We start from the raw sequence: 6,869 nt of genomic DNA, 5'->3' as shown, positions 1-6,869 counted from the left end.
CATCAGTAAAAAAGGAAAGTGAGTCAGAGTCTATAAATTCTTCCTGCCAAATTGTATGTCCATTGAAGTCTTTCAGAAATTGTAGCCATATGTTAATATCACTTTTTAATTCCCTTGTTAATCTAATATACGAATGATGAGAAGACTTACCTGCAGTTGCTGCGTAAAGTCTTTTAAAATAACCTTCCCATGGGAATTACTCTAGTGATAAAATTTAGGGATCCAAGTAATGACTGCAATCGTTTCAAAGTAGTTTTTCCCTTGCTTACCATTGAAGATAAAATATAAATAGTTTTGGAAATTTTTACCATAGGAATACTAAATTCCATAGTATCCGTGTTAATGCAAATACCTAAAAATTTTAAAGTAGTAGTGGGAAGAACTGTTTTTTCCACAGCCAAAGGTACATTAAAATAATCAGATACTGCTATGAATCTGTTAAGAAGATTCAAACATTCTGGAGTATCCTTATGACCTATAAATAAAAAATCATCTAAGTAGTGTAAAATAAATCCGGAATAAGAATGAACTTCTACTATCCAATGTAAAAATGTGGAAAACGCTTCAAAATAGAAGCAAGATAGAGTAAAACCCATGGGTAGGGCCCTATCATAAAAGAACTTGTCCAAAAATTTAAACCCAAGAGAGTTATAACCAGCAGGATTAATTGGTAATAATCTGAATGCAGATTTTATATCTGCTTTAGCTAAGAGAGAGTGTCTACCAGCTTTCTGAAGAAACTCCAAAGCTTGATCAAAGGAAGAATATTTAACACTAGCTTTATTCTTATCAATTTCATCGTTGAGGGAAGAAAATTTTGGAAAAGATAAATTATGAATGAGTCGATATGAATTACATTCTTTCTTAGGGACAATAGCTAAAGGAGAAATACGAAAATTAATAAAGGGAGGGGAATCAAACGGACCAGCTATTCTGCCTGCAGACAATTCAGACAATATTTTATCCTTAACAATATCTAAATTTTTCTTAACAGAATATGCATTTTCTACAATAACACAACCCGGACCTTCAAAATGAGGTACGTAAAAACCTTCAGAAAAACTTTTAAACAGTAAATTAGCCATCAGTGTGTTTGTATAAAGTTTTACCCACTACCCAATACTTACGTGAATGCGCCAGTGACGATGATTTCTTCTTTTATAGGTACTGAAAGACCGTTAGAAAAACTCTCCAATCAGCTGACCAGAAGGCCCTGAGATCCAACAGACCCAGAGATTAAACCAAACTCTTAAACACAGGTAAGTTTAATATAATTAATGCCATAACTTGTAGGTTGCCATGACATCATGGCTCCCCACAAGTTATACACTAGTGGTTCGCTCCATTCTTGTTTTATTGCCTTTCTTGAATTCAGCTTCTGAAGATCACTGTTTAGGGCCTATTCACATGACTGTATTTTCGGTCCGTCCCGATCCGCATATTTTGCCGGTCGTATGTGGACCCATTCATTTCAATGGGGTGACAAAAGAGTGCTGTCCGCATCTGTATATCTTTTCTGGGCCCCCACAAAAAAGATGGAACATGTCCTATTCTTGTTCATTTTGTGGACAAGGATAGGCATTGGAAACATAAGGAGCAATGTGCATGCAATTATGCAAAATGGTTTTGGTCATGTGAATGGGCCCTTAATCCTCCAAACAATATATAGGATGGGCCATGACAAACAGAACATGGTTTCTCCTCTGTGGTTTGTACAGGATAAGGCCCAATTCACACAACTGTATTTTTGATCCGCAAAAAATGCAGATTGGATGTGGACCCATTAATTTCAACAGGGCCGCAAAAGATACGAACAGCACACCATGTGCTGTCTACGTCTTTAAGTCCATTTCATGGCCCCGCAAAAAAATAGAATATGTCTTATTCTTGTTCATTTTGCAGACATGAATAGGCATTTGTTACATAGTTCGGGACCTGGGGAAGGGGAAAATGCAGGATGCACATGGCCAGTGTCCATATTTTGCATATCCGCGATGGTTGTGTGGATGCAGCCTAAAGCTTATCAGGCCTGCAAAACATGTGGACAGTACACCACGGCCCTGCAAAATAGAGAGAGCATGTCATTTCTATCATAGGGAACGCATACGGCTGGTACCGGTGTTTTGCAGATCCGTAATTTGTGGACCACAAAACACTTACGGTCATGTAAATGCACTCTAAAACTGTTGTCCATGACAACCAATCAGAGCTCAGCTTTCATTTTACCAGATACATGAATGAGGCTCATCGTATCCTTCCCTGCCAGTCGATTGGTACTCTGTTGTACGTGTATGAGACCAACATGCTGTATTCAATTCAACAAAGAATTGCTATAGCAGAGGTACAGACGCTCCTTTAAATATATACAGTACTTTTACTAGCAAGTTTCCAGACCTTTCTGTTCCAGAGAAAAGCAGCATACATGGACTGGTGTGGAAGTGGCATAAGACACCAGGTGGATTATGAGATGCCCAAGGAAATTCTTGTGAAAATCAGCCCTGCAGGAGCACATCAACAGAACCACATGTTAATGATGTGATACTGCTTCACCTGAAGCCTTACTGAGCGTCAGTGATGCAAGAGTTAAACCCATTTCAGGTGTCAGTGAATCCCGGATGTGTGCTGTCTGTATTCTCCACAGACAGCTCACGTATCTATTGATTTTAACACACATCAGTAATTCTACACTGGCCATGGGACAGTGGAAAACCCATGGAGAAATGCACTACTTTGGTCTTGTGGACCAAACACGCCTATTGAAGCCTACAGGTCCATGAACACCACTGACACAACAAGAATGGCATCCGTGTTCGGTCAGTGGTTTTCAGGGACCATTGGTAGGATATGCTATTGAAATTAATTGTCAGCCTAGCAGTGAATGTGGAATACAGACCAGAGTTCCTGTGGCATTCACAAAAGAATGAATGGTGAGCAAAGGGTTGTGGCCTCCATGGTCATCAGACCTAACGATGTGCAACTTTTATCTATGTGGTTACCTGAACGCTAGGTTTAATGAAAGCAATCCTCAGACTGTGCCCAAACTGAGACAGCAAATTGAAATTCATGTTTGGAATATCGGACATGTGTGTTGCAGAAGGTGTTCCTGAACATAACAAATCGGACACAGCTTTGCATAGCCGCTGGTGTAAACCATTGTTGCCAACTGTCCCGAATTAGCCTGTGGCGTTTATGTAAGTCCCACCCATAAGTGGGTGTTCCCAGATAGGCTCAGCACATTCTCAGGGCTTAGATGAAAAATATGTTGGTAAGTATGGGAAACTACTTCCAGTATCTCCTATAATGGGTAGTATGTCATTCTTCTGTTATCCGTTATCCAGTGAAAACCACATAAAGGAAATGGTTTAGTAGACCGCCCTATATAACGTAAGGAGAAGTGAAGAATGCAAAGTATTTATATCGCTATATAGATTAGGACTCAGTAATCTTACTTTTCTGACCACATCTTTCTTTCACTAAACATCCTCTCTAAGGCTGGCCTGTTGCCTGAACCAGTGGTTTACCTCCAATAGAGGCCGACCACGCAGCTGCTATAAAGCCCCTGGGGGAAAGGGTCCCGGCCATGGATGTCCACTAATTACACATACAAGCTCCTGTCACTTCCCAAGTCCTGCCTTGGACTCAGTCATTGCCTTTCAGCTCCCTGCTCTCCCCCTCCTCCTTAGGGCTCTTGCACACAACCGTATACCCTCCGAGATATACGGTCTGTGAGCGGGCCATATGTCCCAGAGCAGGATTGATCATACGCATGGGAGCACACTGCATCATAGATTACAATGATGCTGTGCATGTCGGGCTGCCAGCGGGACTATTGTCCAGCACTCATAAGATCATATGAGTGCGGGACAATAGTCCAGTGGGCGGCCCAACGAGCACAGCATCATTGTAGTCTATAATACTGTGTGCTCCCGTGCGCATGATCAATGCCGCCTCGGGACATATGGCCCGCTCAAGGACCGTATATCTCGGAGGGCATACGGTCGTGTGCAAGAGGCCTTACCCAACACATCAGTGTCTAGCTGCCGTCTCTCAAGTCCAGACTCTAGCTCTGTGTGTGTGTTTTGTCTCCTTGCTGGGCTGGCCAATCAGCATTTGCAGTGCTAGCAGAGCCTGCACCAGCAGAGAAACTTTAGTGAGCAGTGCCGTGTGGGAGTCTGAGGCTAGGCACTCCAGTGTAAGTGACAGCCGAGCAGCTTACTGTGTAAGTAAAGTCAGCACCATTTACTACAGGTTCAAAATAAAAGTTCATGGAGGCTGGGGCCAAGGCAGTGAATAAGGGGGGAGGTGGGGCATCACCATTCACAGGGAAGGGGGGTATAGCACACTATATAATAGGGAGCAACAACCACAGATCATTGGAGGCTAAAGCACACTATCCATTATATGTAGCAGGCACACTTTTAAGGGGGGGGGGGGTGGGATGCATGGCGCACTACATAATATGCTGCAGCAGGCAGTATATGACACACTATATATTATATGCAGCAATAGGCATAGTTCTTAGCTGGTATGGCACACTATATAGGCATACAGTAGTTCATGTTGGTGGAGGGTATGGCACACTATATATTATATGCAGATTATATACAGCAATAGGCATAGTTCTTAGCTGGTATGGCACACTATATAGGCATACAGTAAGTAGTTCATGTTGGTGGAGGGTATGGCACACTATATATTTTACTCAGCAAAAGGCATCATTTATGGGGGTATGGCACACTGTATATTATTCGCAGCAACAAGCACAGTTTATGGGGGGGGGGGTGAGGTGACAAATTATATAAAAAATAGTAGCAGGCAGCCAGGAGGAGGGTCCAGGAATAGGTAGTAGGGGGGGGGGGGGGGGCTAAGGATGGGGCATGGGGCCTAATGATTTCTATGTATGCCCATGGCCTGAACGACACTCGCAATCCCCTCATACACATGTTGGCTCAGCTGAGCAAGTATGTGTTGTTAGTAGGATCTACCAGAGAACAAAAGGATCAGACACTCCTTATCTGCCCTGACATCTGCCGTCATGAGAGATTTGGGAGGCTCCCATACACATTAGATGGTCAGCTGTTTCCACCAAAATCATCCTACCTCCACCTATAATGAGAAAATTGACCCTATACCCCTCAGAATCCCTTGAAATGAATGGAGTCGCAGGTGAGGCATACAATCTGACCTGCTCCATTCATCTTTGTGCTGTACTCGCCTTTTCCAGAAATCCTATAAAGATGAATTGAGCGGCAGTGCACATGCCACTCTGTTCTCATCACGGGGGTTTCTGAGAGGTATAGGGTCTCCATTCTCGTAATAGTGTGGGGCCCAGCCATCAGACCCCCACAGATCTAATAGTTAACACCTATCCTGTGGATAACTTGTAACAACCAGAAAACCCCTTTAAGGCCTCATGCACACGACCGGTCTGCAAACCACGGATCTGCAAAAACGGAAGCCGTCCGTGTGCCTTCCGCAATTTGCGCAAAACGGACAAAAATAGGACATGCTATATTTTTTTTGCGGGGCCACGGAACAGAGCAAAGAATGCGGACAGCATACGGGGTGCGGTCCGCATCTTGTGCGGCCCTATTGAAGTGAATGGGTCTGCACCTGAGCCGCAAAAACTGCGGCTCTCATGCGGACCCGAAAAACGGTCGTCTGCATGAGGCCTTAGGGTGACAAACCTCTACATCACATTTCTTCAACACTAAGGGGTATGAAGATTTTTCTTATATGTTGCATTTTCTATTTGACTTTTTTTTTGTAAGTAAGGGCTTGAGGTGCAGGAGGTGTTTTAGGATATTATTACTGTATATGGGCGTTCCAGGCTTCTCCTTTTTTCCTGCATTGCTATCTGATGGTGAGGCTATTGTTGCATCTAATGTATATAGCCAGCTTAATACACGAAACTCTGCTTGAACATGGAAAAGACCGAGGGGGACATTTATTAACCCCTTAAGGACTCAGCCCTATTTTGCCTTAAAGACCCAGCCATTTTTTGCAAATCTGACCAGTGTCACTTTAAGTGGTGATAACTTTAAAACGCTTTGACTTATCCAGGCCATTCTGAGTTTTTTCGACACATATGGTACTTCATGACACTGGTAAAATGAAGTCAAAAAATTAATTTTTATTTATAAAAACAATACAAAATTTACCATAAATGTGTAAAAAATAGCAAATTTTCAAGTTTCAATTTCTCTACTTCTATAATACATAGTAATATCTCCAAAATAGTTATTACTCTACATTCCCCACTGTACTATAATGTCTACTTCATGTTTGGATAATTTTGAGAATATTTTATTTTTTGGGGATGTTACAAGACTTAGAAGTTTAGAAGCAAATCTTGAAATTTTTCTGACATTTTCAAAAACCCACATTTTAGGGACCAGTTCGGGTCTGATGTCACTTTGCGAGGCTTATACAATAGAAACCACCCAAAAATGACCCCATTTTAGAAACTACACCCCTCAATGTATTCAAAACTGATTTTACAAACTATGTTAACCCTTTAGGTGTTCCACAAGAATTAATGGACAATAGAGATACAATTTAAAAATTTCACTTTTTTGGCCCAGATTCTGCAGTTTACAGAAACACCCCACATGTGGTCGTAAACCACTGTACGGGCACACGGCAGGGCGCAGAAGGAAAGGAGTGCCATACGGTTTTTGGAAGGCAGGTTTTGCTGGACTGGTTTTTTCACACCATGTCCCATTTGAAGCCCCCCTGATGCACCCCTAGAGTAGAAACTCCAAAAAAGTGGCCCCATATTAGAAACTACCGGATAGGGTGTCAGTATTGTTGGTACTAGTTTAGGGTACATATAATTTTTGGTTGCTCTACGTTACACTTTTTGTGAG

Source organism: Bufo gargarizans, chromosome 6 (assembly GCF_014858855.1).
Source record: "Bufo gargarizans isolate SCDJY-AF-19 chromosome 6, ASM1485885v1, whole genome shotgun sequence".
In the NCBI taxonomy this organism is placed as follows: Eukaryota; Metazoa; Chordata; class Amphibia; order Anura; family Bufonidae; genus Bufo; species Bufo gargarizans.
The sequence above is the reverse complement of the archived record's forward strand: the minus strand, read 5'-3'. Positions refer to the sequence as shown.